The sequence below is a fragment of the Alligator mississippiensis genome, chromosome 3 (assembly GCF_030867095.1).
Source record: "Alligator mississippiensis isolate rAllMis1 chromosome 3, rAllMis1, whole genome shotgun sequence".
In the NCBI taxonomy this organism is placed as follows: domain Eukaryota; kingdom Metazoa; phylum Chordata; order Crocodylia; family Alligatoridae; genus Alligator; species Alligator mississippiensis.
The window spans coordinates 54,261,443-54,279,600 of NC_081826.1; the positions used below are offsets into that span (position 1 = coordinate 54,261,443).

The 18,158-nt window shown below is 45.1% G+C and overlaps 1 long non-coding RNA gene across 1 annotated transcript; it reads right to left on the reverse strand.

Moving 5' to 3' along the window:
• Positions 1 to 867: 867 nt before the first annotated feature.
• On the reverse strand, positions 868 to 17,939 carry LOC109285959 (uncharacterized). Its single transcript, XR_002093865.2, has 4 exons — positions 17,863 to 17,939; positions 9,598 to 9,696; positions 5,609 to 5,740; positions 868 to 1,113 (listed from the first exon to the last, which is right to left on the reverse strand). It is a non-coding gene; the product is annotated as an uncharacterized LOC109285959 (long non-coding RNA).
• Positions 17,940 to 18,158: the final 219 nt, after the last annotated feature.

The window sequence follows — 18,158 nt, forward strand, 5'->3', positions numbered from 1 at the left end:
TTTCTGTGAAACATTTTTTCTAATTTCAGTTGCAGTACTTTGTAATTTATTCTTCAGAAATGTAATCAGCAGAGAAATGCTAGAATCTGGGCTAAAGACCTTGATTTTCATAAACATAACCACAGTCCTTCTGAAATGATGTTTCCTCTCAAGTTAATAAATTTTACTTTATACCCTGAGAAGGTGACTGGCATAAATTGTTGTATTATGACATGACTATACCTGATACAACTTCTTTGATGACAGGAGTTACCTTTCTCAGGTTTCATTTGTCAGATCTTAGTGGATTGTGCCATGAAGAAAAGGTTAAAGCATTAATGTTTGATCTGATATGAAGTGTGTCTTAAGTTATATAAAATTTAAGAAGGAAGAAGGATTCTTTAAAAAGTTTCAGCAAGTGTCTTGTGCCACATAAACTGATTCTTACACAGGCATCAAAAACAATTACTTTTTTCTGTCTTTGCAAGTATCACTGTAGGATAGTGTGTGGCACATGGGCTGAAAGACTGAATTTGTTTAAAGTAAAAGCCAGCAAAATCCTTTAGGATGTTATTAAATAATATGGATCTCTCTCTAGAATCACTTTTTCTTCATTAAGAGCCACGTGTGTAAATAGGATTTAAACAAATATTGGAATGTGGGGCTTATTTTGGTTTTTTAGTTTTGTTTTTGCCATTTCAGAAAATGAGTGGATTGGTGGCAATACCATGATTGCAGAACGTAATAAGCCGTTATATCATTGCTGTTTGTCTAAATCGCTTCTAAAATCATAAGAGATGGTCATAAGGAAGTGTATGCGTTTAGTTTTATCTACAGACACTGAAAACAAAAACATTTCAGTTATTTACTAATGTTTATTAGTTTATTCCTTTTTTAAAATCAATTGACAGTAATCTAATTTGTAGCAGCATAAGGACGCAGAACTCCAAGTCGCTTGGAATAAGGATGCCAGTACTTGAGCAATGTGTTTAAGTTTGGACAGGATTTATTAGAACGCTCAGTAGATATTATTAGAAGTTGTTTGGAGGTAGTGACAATTTTACCGGCTCTGAGATTCCACAGATCTTCAAATCCCATAGAATGTCCTTTTCCACTTCACCCTCAGCTCTTTACCTGTGGATTTTAAAACAAGTATCTTTTTTAGAAGTGGTCTTTTGGAAGAAATAAAATAGTTCTTAGGGCTAAATCCTATCTCAGCTTCCCCTGAGCTCAGGGGTGACTATTCATAGTTTGAAAATATAGTACATACTATATGGGCAATGAATGTGAGCAGTATGCTGAAGATTGAATGTAGGTTTAACGCAGTAAACTAAATAGCTGTTAGACTGTAAGATGGACTAATACTTTTTATTCTGAAAAGCATGTTCCTTCTTAAGAAAAGAGGCTTTTGACACGTGCATTGTGATATATGAAACAAAATTCCTGTGGGTACTTATTAAGCAGATGCCAGGAACACTAAAATACAGCATAGAAAGATATTTGCCTTGGGAGAGACAAAATAAAGCAAGTACAGATGAAGTGGTAATGGGCCACTTTACTTGGGCAAAGTCGCAAGAAAAATTTCATAGACATTAGGGCTGGAAGGGACCTCGGAAGATCATCGAGTCCAGCCCCCCGCCCAAAGGGCAGGAAGTCAGCTGGGGTCATAGGATCCCAGCAAGATAAGCATCCAGTTTCATCTTGAAGGTGTTCAATGAAGGCGCTTGAACAACCTCCGGTGGCAGGCTGTTCCAGACCTTGGGGGCTCGGACAGTAAAGAAATTCTTCCTTATGTCCAGCCTGAAACGATCTTGTAGTAGTTTGTGACCATTCGACCTCATCATCCCTTGGGGTGGTCTGGTGAACAAACGTTCCCCAGATACTGGTGGTCACCCCTGATAAACTTGTAGGTGGCCATCAAATCACCCCTGAGCCTGCGCTTTTCCAGGCTAAAGAGCCCCAGGGCTCTCAGCCTGTCATCGTAGGGTCTGCTTCCCTGACCTCTGATCATGCGCGTGGCTCTTCTCTGGACTCTCTCAAGCTTCTCCACATCCTTTTTGAATTGTGGAGCCCAAAACTGGACGCAGTACTCCGGCTGCGGCCTCACTAAGGCCGAGTACAGGGGGAGAATGACGTCCCGGGATTTGCTTGAGAAGCATCTATGGATGCAAGCCAGCGTTTTGGTCGCTTTACTAGCCGCAGCATCGCATTGCAGGCTCATGTTCATCTTGTGGTCAATGATGACCCCCAAGTCTCTTTCTTCCATAGTGCTAGCCAACACAGCACTGCCGAGCCTATAAGGATGCTGCGGGTTTTTTTTCCCAAGGTGGAGAACCTTGCGTTTATCGGCATTGAACACCATCAGATTCTCGTCCACCCACTTGCTGAGCCTGTCCAGGTCAACCTGGATCACCCTCCTGTCTTCTGGTGTGGATGCTTTGCCCCAAAGTTTGGTGTCATCTGCGAACTTGGCCAGTCCGCTTCTGACTCCAGTGTCCACATCATTAATGAAAATGTTGAACAGTATGGGTCCAAGGACAGAGCCCTGGGGGACCCCACTGGTCACAGGACACCACGATGAGTGACTTGCATCAATTACTACCCTCTGGGTCCAACCCCGGAGCCAATTTTCCAGCCAGTGGATCGTGGAGGACCCAAGGCGACAATTGGCCAGTTTCTCCAAGAGACGATCATGGGACACCAGATCGAAGGCCTTTTTGAAGTCAAGATATATGACATCAATCTCATCTCCCTTGTCCAGGTGATAGGTCACCTGGTCGTAGAAGGAAATGAGATTGGTCAAGCAAGACCTACCCGCAACAAACCCGTGCTGGCTATCCCTTAAGATGTTGGCGTCGGCCAGTCCATTAAGGATGGCCTCCTTAATAAACTTTTCTAAGATCTTCCCCGGGATACAAGTCAGGCTGATGGGCCTATAGTTAGCCGGATCCACTTTCCTCCCTTTCTTGAAGATAGGCACCACATTGGCCTTCTTCCAGTCTTCGGGCACTACACCAGAGTGCCAAGAGTTTTCAAAGATCCGCGCTAGAGGCTGTGCTATGATGCTTGCCAGCTCCTTAAGTACCCTGGGGTGAAGATTGTCAGGGCCGGCTGACTTGAAGGTATCCAGCTTCTCAAGATGTTCCTTCACGAAGTCAGCATTAATGGAGGGCAGGGGATCACCCTCACCCGGACTTCCTGGCCCTGTAGCGGGCACAGGCGTCCCATGGGGCTGATGAAAGACTGACGCAAAGTACCTATTTAATAGGTTGGCTTTTTCCTGGGCGTCAGTTGTCAGTTGCCCCATCTGGTTCAGCAGGGGTCCAACATTGCCCCTGCTTTTCCTCCGGCTCTCCACATATCTGAAAAAGTACTTTTTATTGTCCTTGATGCTCAAAGCTAGCTGGAGTTCAGTTGCAGCCTTGGCTTTCCTGGTCTGCTCCCTACAGGACCGGACCAGTGCAGAATAATCCTCCTTGGAGGTGACTCCCATCCTCCATCCTTTGTAGGCCTTTCTTTTTAGCCTCAGGAGGTCTGCTAGGTCCCTGGAGAGCCAGGGGGGCTGCTGTGCCCTCTTGCTGCCTTTCCTCCGAGATGGAATAGACTTAGTTTGTGCATTGAGGATCGCTCCCTTGAGGAGCAACCACTCTTCTTGAACTCCCCTCTCCCTGTGGTCACAGTCCCTTAGGGCCTCACTGACAAGCCTCCTGAGCTTGTCAAAGTTGACTTTCCTGAAGTCAAGGACTTCCGTGTTGCTGACTGACTTGCCAGCTTTTCGACGGATGGTGAAAGTGATCAGCTCGTGGTCGCTGTCACTCAGCTTCCCATCGATCACTAGGTCGCCGACTAGGTTATCCCCAGTAGCCAGTACCAGGTCGAGCAGCGCTTTGCCTCTCGTTGGCCCATAGACTTCTTGCGTCAGGTAGAGGTCATCCACGCACGAGAGGAAGCTCTGCGACCGCTCAGATTTTGCTGAGCGATCTTCCCACGAGATGTCTGGGTAATTGAAGTCACCCATGACAACCATGGTCCTGGAGCAAGCTGCCTCAGCCAGTTCCCGGGCAAACTCCTGGTCAAGCTCAGGACTTTGGGTGGGAGGTCTGTAATAGACTCCCAGCATTGTGTCCCCTGTGCCGTGTTCCCCACGGATTTTAACCCAGAGGGTCTCCAGCCGTCCACCCTGGTCGCCAATATCGGCTTGCAGGGACGTGTAGCTTTCCTTAACATAGAGAGCTACACCCCCGCCCCTTTTCTCTACACGATCCCTCCTGTACAGGGTATAGCCATCTATCCCCGTGGTCCAGTCATGGGTGGAGCCCCACCAGGTCTCCGTGATCCCTATGACATCGTAATTGTTTGCACTGAGCAGGAGGATGAGCTCCTCTTGCTTATTCCCCAAGCTCCTGGCATTAGTGTACAGGCAAGCAAGTGCCCCCTGGGGGGCTCCTTCCTTGCCCACAGATTTTACCAGGGCTGGGGCCGGGGTGGGCTCCCTTGAGTGCCGTGATCCCTGGCTTTGCAAGGATTGCTCAGTGGGCCAGCAGTGGCGGTCGTCCCCCCGTCCCCCAACGGGCTTAGTTTAAAGCCCGGTGGAGCAGGTCAGCCAGTCTGGCTGAGAAGAGCCTCATTCCTAGGGGAGAGAGGTGGAGACCATCTCTTCCCAGCAGCTCGCTGCCTCTCTCTCCAAAGAGCGGGCTGTGGTCATGAAAGCCAAAGCCTTCCTGACGACACCAGCACTGCAGTCTTTGGTTGACCACGTAGATCCTCCTGTCCCTTCTCAGCCCATAGCCTGAGACTGGGAGGATCGACGAGAACACCACCTGTGCCCCCAGACCCTTACGCCCCGCTCCCAAATCCCTGTAGCGCCTCATGACCTGGCTGGGAGTGCTCTGAGCCGTGTCATTGGTGCCCACATGAATAAGGAGCATGGGATAGTGGTCTGTGGGTTTAAGGAGCTTGGGGATCCTCTCCGCAATGTCCCAGATGTGGGCCCCTGGGAAGCAGCAGACTTGCCGGGCTAAGGGGTCGGGGTGGCAGATTGGCCCCTCTGTTCCCCTCAGGAGGGAGTCTCCCACAACAAACACCTTACGTATAATATGACGTAAAATATTCCAATTTTTTTCTGATGTAGTGTTTAGTGTCACCTTAGAAAATTTTTTGCAGAGTACAGCTGAGAACAGGGGTGTCTTGCAAATCTTGTTTGGAGTACTCCTCTTTTTGGGCTAATTAACTGTTATAGTAATATACTTAGTAAATTCAAGCCAAAGAGGAGCTTTTAGATCACCCACCCTTATCTGTTGTATACATCGCAGACAACTGTTCCCTGAGTTTACCCATGTCAAGTTGAAAAAGGTGTATTCAGCATAACACATATCTTCCAGAAAGGCTTTCAGTCTTGATATGAAGGCTTCAAGAGTGAAAGACTTCCCTGGTTTTTTGGTGGTTTGTCTGTCCTGATAGTTAATGGGTACAACTGGGGAAAATGCATACTTTATTTTTACTTCACATTTGTCTTTCTTCAGTTTCCCATCCTTAGTTTTTATTGTGCCTTTTTCTGATAGATTAGATGGCTATTTAGTACTCAGTATTTTCTCCTTGTGTAGATGCTTGTGTACAGTAACTAATTCACCTTTCAGCTTTTTTAAATAAACTTCTTAGGTTGGACTTTTTCAGTTTTCTCCAGTTCTCAAAACATTTTCTTGTATTGCATCATTCTGCACCCTCTCCAGGTTTTCATCCTGCATTTTAATATGTTATATACCTGTGATGGAGCAAAAACACAGTTGATTAATAACTTCAAAGACAATTTGAAAATGCTGAGACATCATTGCAGTTATGCAATAATTTGCCTAGCAAGTCAAAATTTCTTGCAGCATTCAGTGTGAGCACTGAGGTTCAATCCTAGCATTGTCTTTAATGTGCTATATATTACTTAATATATTAAAGCAGAGACTTAGCCAGAGAAGATCTCCTTTATTAAGTCTGTAATAACCATCATTAGAATGTGGTGGTAGACATTATAAGGGAAGTGTATAGAAAGAATGTAAAACAAACAAAAAACCCAAAAACAAACTCCAAAAACCCAACCCTTTCCAAAGGAAATTCCTTAAATCATGTTGTTAATACAGAAATGCACAGCCAGACTTAATCATTACTTTCCCATCTAGTTTAAACAAGCCAGCTCATTGGCTTGGTGCATCATATATTGTCTGGGAGTGAGCAGTTATAGGGAGCAGGCAGGAAAGACCAAGACTGAATTAATTTAGCATTTGTTTAATTTCAAAGAAGGCACTTAAACAGAAGAGAACCCCAGACACCAAACAGAACAGGATATTTTCATATTTAATATGCATATCTAACATGTTGTATTTTGAAATGGCAGCATTACATGTCTATAGTGTAGAAAAATGACTTCGTAGGTGTGATTTTTACAGGTCAATTTTTTGAAAAATTTGGAAATTTCATAGTTGTCACAACCCAAGGGTGTGATTTCTGTTTGTGTGTGCTTCGGCACTGCTAAATTATTTCCCACCACTCGTAGCTTTCTTTGCAGGGTGCATTTCTAGGTTGCAAAAAGAGAAATGCACGGTGCAAGGAGTTCCCGCCATGCATATACAGATTTGTGTCCCACTATTGGCCAGTTCTAAATTATTCCCACGTGGCGGCTAGTGATTGGCTTGCTAGCCGTATAAGAGGCTTGAGCGGTTTCCGCCAAAGTTGGAGAACTCCAAGGAGAACCCCGCAAGGGAGGACTCCACAACCATCTGGAGAGAGAAAAAGAGAAAGAGGAGGGCTTCACGTTTCGTGAAGATCTCTAAGCGCTGCGGAGCCTATCGGACCCAGCTTGTATATCAAGAAGGCTATTAGGGGTCTGATCAGCCTCTCGCCTCTCCCCGTCGCCGCCTGATCCCTCGACGTACCCTTCCCTGCGCGCAAGTTCCACGGAGCCTAGCAAACTTCATGTGAGTGTATTCAGAGCTCTTTGCTTTGAGTTACTTTCTTCGGTTGACACGACGGGCTCGCGGTTTAGAGCTTTCAACTGGATTGGGCTAGAAGGTTCACGGGAAGGAAATCTAGTCCGCCTCTCTTCTTTTCTGTCTGTAACTGCAGCTCAAGCAAGTTTTCCTGCCTGCACCGCGACCATCTTCGGTGTAAGTAAAATAATCTTAAATCAACCACTAGGCATCCATACCTAATTCTAGCGTGCCATCTGCCTTCCCCGACCCGGCGTGTCTGGGCTGCTGGCCACAGCCCGCCGCGCTAAAAAAACCCCTGAGGGCCTCGAACCGCTCCCGGCCCGCACAATAGTCATTGTAAAATGGCATTGTTTCTACAGCTACAGAGGTCATTATCTTGGTAGAAATAAAAAGCTGTCCAAAATTAAACACCAATATATTGTTCTAACTTAAGCTAATTATTGTTAAAATGATTTTAATAGGTCATAGATTTGTGGAAAGTCTTCTTAGGATTGCAGTTAGTTCTTAAATAGTGAACAGTTGAACATAAACAATGTAGTTGTTATACTCTTGTTCAGGAATCAACAACCTATAGTCTGCAGGTCAGATCCAGCCTATGGGACAATTGATCTGGTCTGTAGATGTGGGGTTTAGGAGGTTTTGGCTACAGGTGCTCTCTTCATGCCCCTGCGGGGGACAAGCACTGCCTGTAGATGGGTGCTAGCACCAGTTTATCTCTGACCCAGGAGTGGGTCATTCCAGCCTACAGCTGCAAAAAGGTTGCCCATCCCTGCTCTAGTTTACAGAATGAGTAGAATATCTGGTATCATTCTCAAAAAAATCACTACCTGTGAATATATGAAGTTGGTAGTACGTTGCTTGGTAGTAAACACTGCATTTTCAGGGTCACTAACAGTTTCATGTGTATCTTTCTTGTTTCTCCATGTTATTTTCTCTCACAATTATTTGCTTTGTAGGTGACTTGCCCCAGGGCTGTCCAACTTCTGGACAGTGCGGGGTAGGGTGGGGAGGGCTGTATACCTCACGGGCTATAGACCCAAGGCCACACACCCCATAAGTACCCTCCTCCCAGAGTCTCCTCCAGTGGTGTGAGCAATCCAGCTCTCCCCCATCACATGTAAGCAGCTCATGCTCTCCTCCACACCCTGCCAGCCTGGACCCAGTGCTGCAAGCAACCCTGCTTCCCCCCTCCCTCTAAACTGTGCAGGCATCCTATGAACAGCCCAGCTTCCCCCAGCCCCGCAAGAGCCCAAGCAGCCCAGCTCCCCATCCCGCCAGTGTGCAGGCAGCACAAGCAGCCTAGTCCCTTCCACTACACAAGCAGTGCAGCTTCCCTCTTGGCCATGTACATAGCATAGCAAACTGGCTCCCACTTCTGCCTGGGCAGCCTGGATTTCCCCCTGCTATGCAAACAGTGCTCCCCTGCTGCCCAGCTCCACCTTGTTTCCAGGAGCAGGGGCAGGAAGCAGAAGCCAGAGGAGGGAGGGAGGGAGAGCCTGAAGAGCTCAGCTGCCACAGTAGGAAGAGTGATGGGGTGAGCTTCAGCCAGGCAGGAGCCCAGGAACCACATTTTAACCCCCTGCGGGCTGGTAGCAGTCTGCGGGCTGCCAGCTGAGCAGCCATGACTTACCCTATCCAGAGGAAACTTTTAGATAAGAATTTGAACATTTTTTTTCAGTGCTGGAAGCTGGCAAGCTCCCTTGTCTTGATATCAGAAACAGTCTTTACTGAAAATGGTGTTAGACATAAAGCTCAAGTACAAGACATAGTATGAGAGTCAAATTATTCAGGCCCTGAGCTGGGCCCACCTGAACAGGGTACATTTAGTAAACCATGCTCAGTACATAGTTTCAAAGTGGTCATACTCTTCTTTTCTCCTATCTTTTTAAACATGTTGAAGAACTTCCGTGCCATCACTTTAACTGGGAACCAAGCTGTGCTTCCAGTTGTTCACTGCAAGCTAGTTTTAATAGTGTCACCTGATAAAGGAAACTGGAAACACTTCATTACTTTATAACAGGAGCATCAAACTCATCTGACCTCACAGTTTAGATGATGGGTGTGAGGCTGGTCCATAGGTGAGATCAGGCCCACAAACTGGAGCCATATACTGGAACCTAGTGCATGTCCTGCGTTGGCCCTGCAGGCCTCATGAAGCACACACCAGCCTGTCCTGCATACTGTGTCCTATGCATGGCACCAGTCTGGGTTACGCACTGCATGCAGTGCCCACACTGGAACAACCATGCATGCTAGGTCTAGCATGCAGGGCCTGTTTGTGGGCCCAGTCTGGACCAGCCCTGGATTCAGCACACAGGGTCAGTCCAGTATGGGTGTGGCATGCACCACGTGACGTAGACCAGCCCTATGCCACACATGGAGCATGCACTAGACTGGCTCCACGCATCACAAGCAGCAGGTGGCACTGCAGCTAGCATGTGCTGTATGCAGTACCTGGCGCCAGTCTAAGACCCACAGGCGGCACCATGGGCAGAATAATAAGGTTCCATGGGCCATGTCTTTGACCCCCCGCTTTACAAACACAAGTCTGCTTGCAGGTTTTGGAGGAAGACTCATCACTCTCTTCCATCTTGGCCAGAAATTGTCATGATGTAGAACACCTTGGAATACTGCCACTGACCTCACTGAAGAAGAAAGCAAACCGTTCCAGAAATGAAGTTGGTCCAGCCTTTTTCCTTTTCATTGGTATCTTGCGTCTCCTAGGATGGCAGTTCCATTTCTGAAAATAACAAAATGCCTGCTTTGTTTCTGGATCCTAGTTAAGCTTCTGCTTGAAGCATAGGAGAGCCTCAGTTGTTTTAAGTATTTAATACTTCGGTGCCTTAGGTGGAATGATGGGCTTTATGTATGATTACCATGCTTGCAGCAACCTATCATTTGCTTGTGCTTCTAAACTTGCCTGATGGGAAACCACTGCATGTAGTGTTCATGTTTCCGCTTTCTCCACATTTTCCATTGATCTTTTATCCTAAAGTTTTCTAGCTGTAGGGAACATCTGTCACAAAAGCAAATGTTTATACCCACACAAATTGGCAGTCATGTCAGCTGCTTCAAGGTGGTATTCTTCAGGAAACCTTTGTAAGCAGGTGTGCTGTGACGGTGGAGAACTTTCTTTAATAATTGGATTATGTGTGATTAAAGTATCTGGAATTTGTGTTCATATTACAGACGCAGCACCTAAGGTTTATAATACTTTCACCAAAATATAATTGCTTTGCTTTTTCATTACAAATATGTGTTAAAGTCACGTCTGGGGTGTAGGTTGTAGCTGTGTTGGTCTAAGGACTTAGGCAGACAAGGTTCTTTGGGTGATTCTGATATCTTTTATTAGACCAACTAAAATAATTGGAAAAAAAATTATTAGAAAGCGTTCGGGTTTAAAAACCCTTTGTCAGGCTGAGGAAGCCTCTGCAGTCGGTGTGTGCTCTTCCTGGATGGAATGAATAGTAAAGAAGCTAGCGGCTGGGCTGGGCTGCATGCAAGACAGGCAGTCAGTGAAGATGTAAATTGAGGAGTCAGTGGGTGAGAAATAGGCTGGGTAGGGGGCGGGAAGAGAAAAGGGGGATGAATGTAGCAGGTAAATAGTGGTTTATGTATGAATGTACCACTAATAAAAGATATCAGATTCACCCAAAGAACCTTGTCTGCCAAAGTCATGTCTGAAAACTTGGGACGTGTTCCTTGCAAACCTCATGAGCAAATAGTCTTGTTTATAATCCTACAATGGGAGATTAAAATATACGTGTTTAAGATTATGATAAATTAAATTTCCTTCATAACTGTGAGATGCTCTGTGCAGAGCAAGTCTGTACGTGTAACACTTTTTATGGTATTATTGTGTTGATCTGGCCACCTGTGTAATATACAAGAATGTAAAACACATCAGTATGGTAGCTAGGTGTCACTTGGTTATGGGAATAAGCTAACCAGAGGAAGTATTGCATTATAAATGTAATATGGTAGCTTTCAGGTACAAACGTGTAGTTTTTAGCATTTCTTTCCCTGATTTATCAGGTACCAAGGCACCAGCCCTGCTAAGCTTTGCTTGGTTTAATATCATATTGAAGGATGTTATCTGTGAGTGTGAAATTTGCAAGACTGTCCTCTAGATAGATTTTGGTGGGTGGATCATCAGTAATTTATTGATGTGTATATGTATGTATTGGTGGCGTTTAACATTTACCAGACATCTGCTAGTAGTAGATTTTATTACCCAGGGCAACAGTCTGTCTCTCCCCACTTATATTGTGGGCTGGGGGTTGGCAACATTTTCCAGTGGGGGAGGGGGAGCATGTGTGTGCCTGTGCCTGTGTCCTTTTACCCCTGACATGGTTGAAATAGTTTACCACATGTCATGGGTGACTGGTGCCTCCTAAGTCTGGAGGGGCACCCACAGAAGTTGGTGTTGGCGGTGGGGACAGGGCTGGCGAGCATCTGCAGATGCTGGCGGCATTATTGGCGGCAGGGACAGCCCTGATCCCTGTCCCCCTTTGTTTTTCCCATTTTATACCCTTGAAATGATGTGTGTAAGTAAAATTTCTTGAAGATGGTAACCCAGCTGTGCAACTGAAAACATTTCCCATTTTTCAAAGTGAAACAAATTGTACTTCAAAATAGGCATGTTTTAGTGCTAAAATACAACAGGAGGAGGACAGGTTTCAAATTCACAACCTGGACTAAAACTGTCCATTCCCCTGCATTTTGAATTTCATAGTGAATAGTTTATGCACCACTACTATTAGTAAATGAATTTTATTTCACGTGAGCCCTTGAAAGGTTCAAGATTTGCAGCTGTGCTTTTTAAGAAACATTTATTATACTCATCTGACTTGAGGCAGTTAGATTATCTTAATTTTACTTTAAAAAAAGAAAGATCTGTTTCTACTTTTTTTTCAGTGCTAGTAATTAGCTGCCTGGGTTGGAAGAGTGAAAATATGTCTTGATGCTAAGTGACAGTAGCTGGCTACCGGTATTAAAGGTGTTCTAATTCTTCAGTTTTTCATATAAGCTTTATGTAAAGAATAAATACTGTGTGTGTGGTCCAAATTCACAAAATAGTAAATAATATCCAGTTGTCAGGGGGAGTACCTGGATCTTAGGCTACAGCAGGGAACCCAGCATGGGGGAGGTTGTGAGGATCACCACAGGAGGTCAGTGGGTTATTAGTTGTTTGAAACAGAGAAGGCAAATCTGTTTATGTATATCTGTCTCTAAATCTAATGAGCTTTTTCTATTTGTTTTTCTGTCTCATACAGTAAACCTGCTTTGGTTTATTTTAATTCATTTTGTGATAAGAGTGATTTTGGAGTCTCTGGCAGCAGCAGGAATTCCATTCCTATGGGAATGGTAGACATGTCTCAGCAAACCAAGGGAGCCCCAAGTGTTCATGGTGTTCTCCTCTACTACATTGTAACATCTGATTAGGGTGATGTTGAGGCCAGGACTTATTTACAAGAGTCTCCTATGAGTAAGATCCATTTCGAGCCCCCAGGATATGATATGCAGCTGGATGGTAGGAGAGGCCCTGAAACTCTATGGTCACCACTACACAAATCTGATGATTTATCCCCCCCTCCCGTCCCCACTTCATCAATACTTCTCGAACAGCCTTTACAAAGGAGTTCAGTATCCTTAAAACTATCCACTAATTTTGGGTGCCCACCTCAAGCCTCTCAGGACCTGATTTTGAAACGTGTTGAAAAAGCAAGCAGGAGCTCCCACTGATTTATAATAAGAGAATAAAGCCCAAGCCTGTAGGCAGAATGTGTCATTCTAACAGTTGTAGGGTTTCTTTTTAATTATACATAATAAAAACTGCAGATGATACTAAGTCTTTGGAGGATGGAATAAAAGAAAAAGCTTCCTTGCCTGAGGCCTAGAACTGAAAATGTAAGCCATGGTTAAATAAATGTTAAGTTTCTTGAGTAGCCAGCGTTATATATTTTTGAACAGATAATAGCAATGTCACCAGTGATCTAGTGATGTGTTGTCCTCCCCTTTAATGATATACTAGTCCTGCAGATAGTGGTGTACATGATACCAGATGATAAAGCAAAACATTTTTGATAGAAGAAAATAGTTCTCTTTAGAAACTTCCCTCCAGCATAGGCCCCAATCCCTCAGCAACTGCTAGGAGCAGCCGTGGAGTCTCCCAGGAAGAATTGCAACATAGATCATTGCATGGGCAACTGGTGCCTCTTGAGTCGGGGGGGGTGGGGGGTGAGTGAGTGTCTGGCAGCAGCAGGAATTCCATTCCTATGGGAATGGTAGACATGTCTCAGCAAACCGAGGGAGCCCCAAGTGCTCATGGTGTTCTCCTCTACTGCACTGTAACATCTGATTAGGGTGATGTTGAGGCCAGGAGTGTGAGGCCAGGGATGAGCTGACATTAGTCAGCGAGCACTTTCTGAAGTGGCGCGGCTGCTTTTGCTGGCGGCCCTGCTCCCCAGCCAGCACTTGCGGGGCGGGCACTGGTGCTCACACCTGCCCCCCTGGCTGTCACCTAAACAGGGAGCATGGCCTGACAGGGGGTGCACCAGTGCTGTCAGGGGGTGCACCCCCTACATGTTACCACTGGAGCATTGCATTTTGCATGGGTGTAGAGGTCTCCATGAACAGATCCCTGTGAAGGTCACGCAGTTACTGATTGCATTTACTCAGATTTTCATTCGTTTTCAGTCAGTCCACTAGCCAAGAAATCCTTTCTCTACATTTCTTCTTCCTTTTAGTTCTAAATTGATTAGCAACATCTAATTAAAATGAAGATTTAATATTACATGCAAAAAAGAACATTAAAATAATCTTAAGGTTGCAAAAACAAGCCCTGAAAAGTTAGGAAATGCAAAAATAAAAGGGGCCCAGGTACCCTTACTACATTCTCTTGTTTGTGTGCACTGATATAGTCTTTACTTATATGATAACATGCTACTTTTTTCTGCTGGACCCCTGCCTCATTCAGTTCACAAGAGTTATGGAATAAATTGGGTTGTACAGTCACCAAGGCCACTGTCTCTAGAGCAGGGGTAGACAATGTTTTTTGTCCAGAGTACCGAAAACCCCCACAATGCTTACCTTGGAAGGTGCCGGAGTGCCGGCATGCCAGAAAAACAAAATGAGGGCAAGGGATACATGACAGGATGCCCTGCTGCCCTGTGCCCCCCACCCAAAGCCCCTGCCCCTCAGCCCAGGCTCTGTGGCTGTCAGCAGCTGACCCGGCTCTGGGTAATGCTAGAGCCTGGGCTGCTCCCAGCAGGGCTTGCAGCATCCCAGCTGCCTGCTGTGAGCAGCCCAGGCTCCCAGATGGCAGCAGCTACCCAGAGCTAGGGCCAGCTGCAGCTGGGAAGTTCCAAACAGCTGTGCTGGGCTCCAGAGCCCCGGCATCATTTCTGTGCTGGTGGCGACTGCATGGGCACCTCAGGGTGGGCTGCACTGCCCTGCTGTCTGCCCAGAGGTGCACATGCAGTCACTGCCAGCACAGAGCTGATGCTGGGGCTCTGGAGCCTGGCGCAGCTGTTTGCAGCCTGCCCGCTGCTTGCTGCAACTGCCCAGAGCCTGGGCTGGCTACAAACAGCCGGGCTCCGGAGCCCTGCCATCACCTCCATGCCAGGAACGGGGGAGAGACTGGGGCTGCATTGCCTCATGCCCCTCTCCCACCGCCTGCTCTGAGGTGCATGTGCACGTGCTGGTACGGAGCTGATGCCTGGGCTCTGGAACCATGCGCAGCTGTTTGGAGCCTCCTGGCTGCAGCCGGCTCTGGTTAGCTGCTGCCAGCCAGGACCCCGGGCTTCTCCCAGCAGGCAGCTGGGATGTTGCAAGCCCTGCTGGGAGCAGCCCGGGCTCTGTTGCTGGTAGCAGCTACCCAGAGGTGGGGCTGGCCATGGCATGCCGAGCAAAAAGGCCTCGCTTACCATTCTCGGCCCACGTGCCGGGGGTTGCTGCCCCCTGCTCTAGAGCGTCAGCCGCATTTGTTATAGAAGTTGTGTTCAACAAATGAAGCAGGTAACTACCAGAGGAGAGATGACCTGCTTCAAACAATTGAATGCTGCCCAAGAGAAATAGGTTTTATCTTAAACATCTCAGAACCCCTGTGTGATACTTGGCAGGTTGCACACACCTGACTCTTCAGATGGGTGTTGTTTATTTTCTGAGTGCCCAGTGTGAAACACATGGGGTCTGCCTGGAAGAGTGACTGAATACACACAGCTACAACAGAAGTCAGAGAGACTACTCAGAGTAAATAAAGGGCAACTAATATCAGGTAACAGGCATTTCAAATTGGGCATCCAAAGTTAGTAGACATTTTGAACGTTAATGTCTCCACTTTAAACCCCCTCTGTGACTTTAATACCATGTGATCTAAAGGGAGGTTTGGGCAAGATAAATGGATTAACATTTATAAACCCCCCAGATGCGACAGTGATGAACATCATAGAGAAGTCCTTGATGAAATTAATAATTCCGTTTTCAGAGCAGGGTTTGAATTCTTGCAGTAAATAGGCCTTAGGTCATGCTGTGAATATTAAGGATAAAACCAAACCTTGAATAGCTGCTCCATTAATTGATCATTATCCAAGTTGGGCACTGAATGGGGTAGAGGTCCTGTGAATAGATGGCATGTGAGCATCTGGTTGAAGACTGTATCATGAGATGTTCACACAATAGAGACCAATTAAGGTTGCATGGCTGTCCCACTGATTCCCATGCTCCAGTCTCCCTAGTCCTTAATTGGCTCCAATCGCACCTCCTTCAACTTTTCACCTAAATCCCTCCCCCACCTCTTGGCACCTTCTGTCCTTCCAGGTTGGGTCCTTCCACCCATGAGTTTTATTTACTTGATTCATCCACTTACTGTCTGGGTGCCAGCATAGAAAATCTTGGGAAAGACAATCTCCCTGCTCTCAGTTCAGGTGCCCAGCATTGCAGCTGGCACTGAAAATCGCATACAGCAGTTCCACAAAGCGTTCAGTTCAGCCCTGGAGTGGAACATGTTCATATGCTCTGGGGGGAAGCCAGGAAGGTACCTCAAGGGAGGACGAGGACCAATGGACATAAACTTATAGAAGGTAATTTCTGGCTAGCTAAAAGGAAGAAATTCTTTGTAGGGTCGCCAAAATTTGGAACACACTCCCAGTAGAGGTGGTGCAGTCACCAGTGACATACCATGGGTCTCCGGTGTCTGGGGGCCAATGCTTGCATTTGCACCCCCACCCCCCATCCTTCTCGTAGCAATACTTAAAGTCACATCGCGCAATAAGAACTCTGAAGAGCCTGGCCAGTGTCCGGGGGCCATGGCACCCTCCCCCCGCACCAGTCTGCCACTGGCAGTCACCATCTTTGGAGGTGTTCAAAAGGAGGCTGGACAGGCACCTTGTTGAACTTATCTGAACCCAATAACTTCCTGCCTATGGCAGGAGACCAGACTTGATGATCTTACAGGTCCCTTCTAGTTCTACGAGTCTATGATTCTATATGGTTTCCAGTCACATATAGCAACAGAAAAGAGATGTGCATGTAGGGAAGAGGAAGTCTTCAGAAGATATAACCGCCAAACCCTAACAAGGCATTACTGAGCAAGAGTGATCTGAGGTTTTTCAAAGAGTTGTAACAGTTAATTTGCCAAAGTTAGACACAACTGAAAACTGGGTCTTAAAATGAAAAGTATTTGTAATGGCAGTGCCTTAATTATAGGTGTCGCAACCTTTGCTGCCTAATTGAAAAAAACAAAAAACTTGTCAGGGTTTGAATTCGTCAGTGTCCCAAACACAGCACTTTTCAGTTGGAGACTAGACAAAGTTAGAGAGCATCCAGAGTTATTCATTTAGAGACTCTTTTGATCTCTGTCATCATGATGTATGAATACTGTCCACATGCCTACAACTATGATAAAGTCCTCACCTTGCTTCAGTCTCTTTATACCAAATAAAATGACTTGAGACACTGTAAAGAAGATCTAAAAGGTGTGAAACAGCTGAGAGGATGTTTTGCCCAAATCACACTGCCTGTAATTTAAATGGATTACTTTAGATCTGTAATATTTTATGTGTTTTATGTAAATATGTAATTGATTATTTTAAATATGTAAAGGTAAAACATTGATGTAAAGCATACTTGTTGTGTTTAATAATATAATGTATTTGTTAATATATCTTGTATATATATACTTTTTTTTAAAAGAAAGCATGAGCTTGTATGTAATGAGGCGTAATTACTACAATGATGCCACTAATGTGCATAGCAAGATGTACTATAACATTTACCATATCTATTTTTATTGCTTTTTCATACATAAAACTGCTTTAAAACACTATTTTGTAAGCAGGGACTCCAGATCTGATCCAAAGCCAACTGATAACAGTGGAAACTTTCCATCAAGTTTACTCAGCTATGAAACAGGGCTTCTGGGCCTGGCAGTATTATAATTTTAAAAATAAAGCTGGTCATAAAGTTAATTTGAAGAGTTTTTATAAAATCAGAAATAAGGAAACTTTCTTTCAACTTTTTTACTTACAAAATGTAGTGAATTGTAATGTTGAAATGCTGATTATTTCATGGAGAGTAAAGTAAATCATTTCTTATAAAAAATCATTTTTCAGTAAGTAATCCTTATCTTTTGCCAAAGGAACTACAGTGTCCATTTGGATTTTAAGCTACCAGTATATTGCTTTGCATTTTGTAGTGCCTTTTGTCCAAGGATCTCAACGTTCTCTTTACAAATATATAGGTAAATCTTATCCCTCATTTGACAGATGAATAAACTGAAGCACAGAGCAGTTGAGTGACTTGTTGAAAGTCACAAAGGTACAACCGTTGGATAGTCCAGGTCACTTTACTGCTAGAGATTTAAGGATATGCTGTATCCTAGAAGATAGAGCTTAACAAAACTTACCTTCTTTGCTTTGTTTCTTTTCTCCATAGAAAATATAAAAAAGGAACCAAAGTGCATCTGAGACTGGTGGACCTTGAACTCACATCTAGATTCTTGGGAGCAAAAACAGATACAACTATACTGGAGGCTGATGCAGTGCTACTAGGGCTTGAGGAACACAAACAAACAAAGTACAACTAGTAAGGACATGTACATAAATAAATGAATAAACATATGCTTTGTTTGTGCAAATGTGTACAAACTACAAAAATTTTTCCTTCATGGTTATGTAAATGGTAAGAGAAATTTAATAAAAG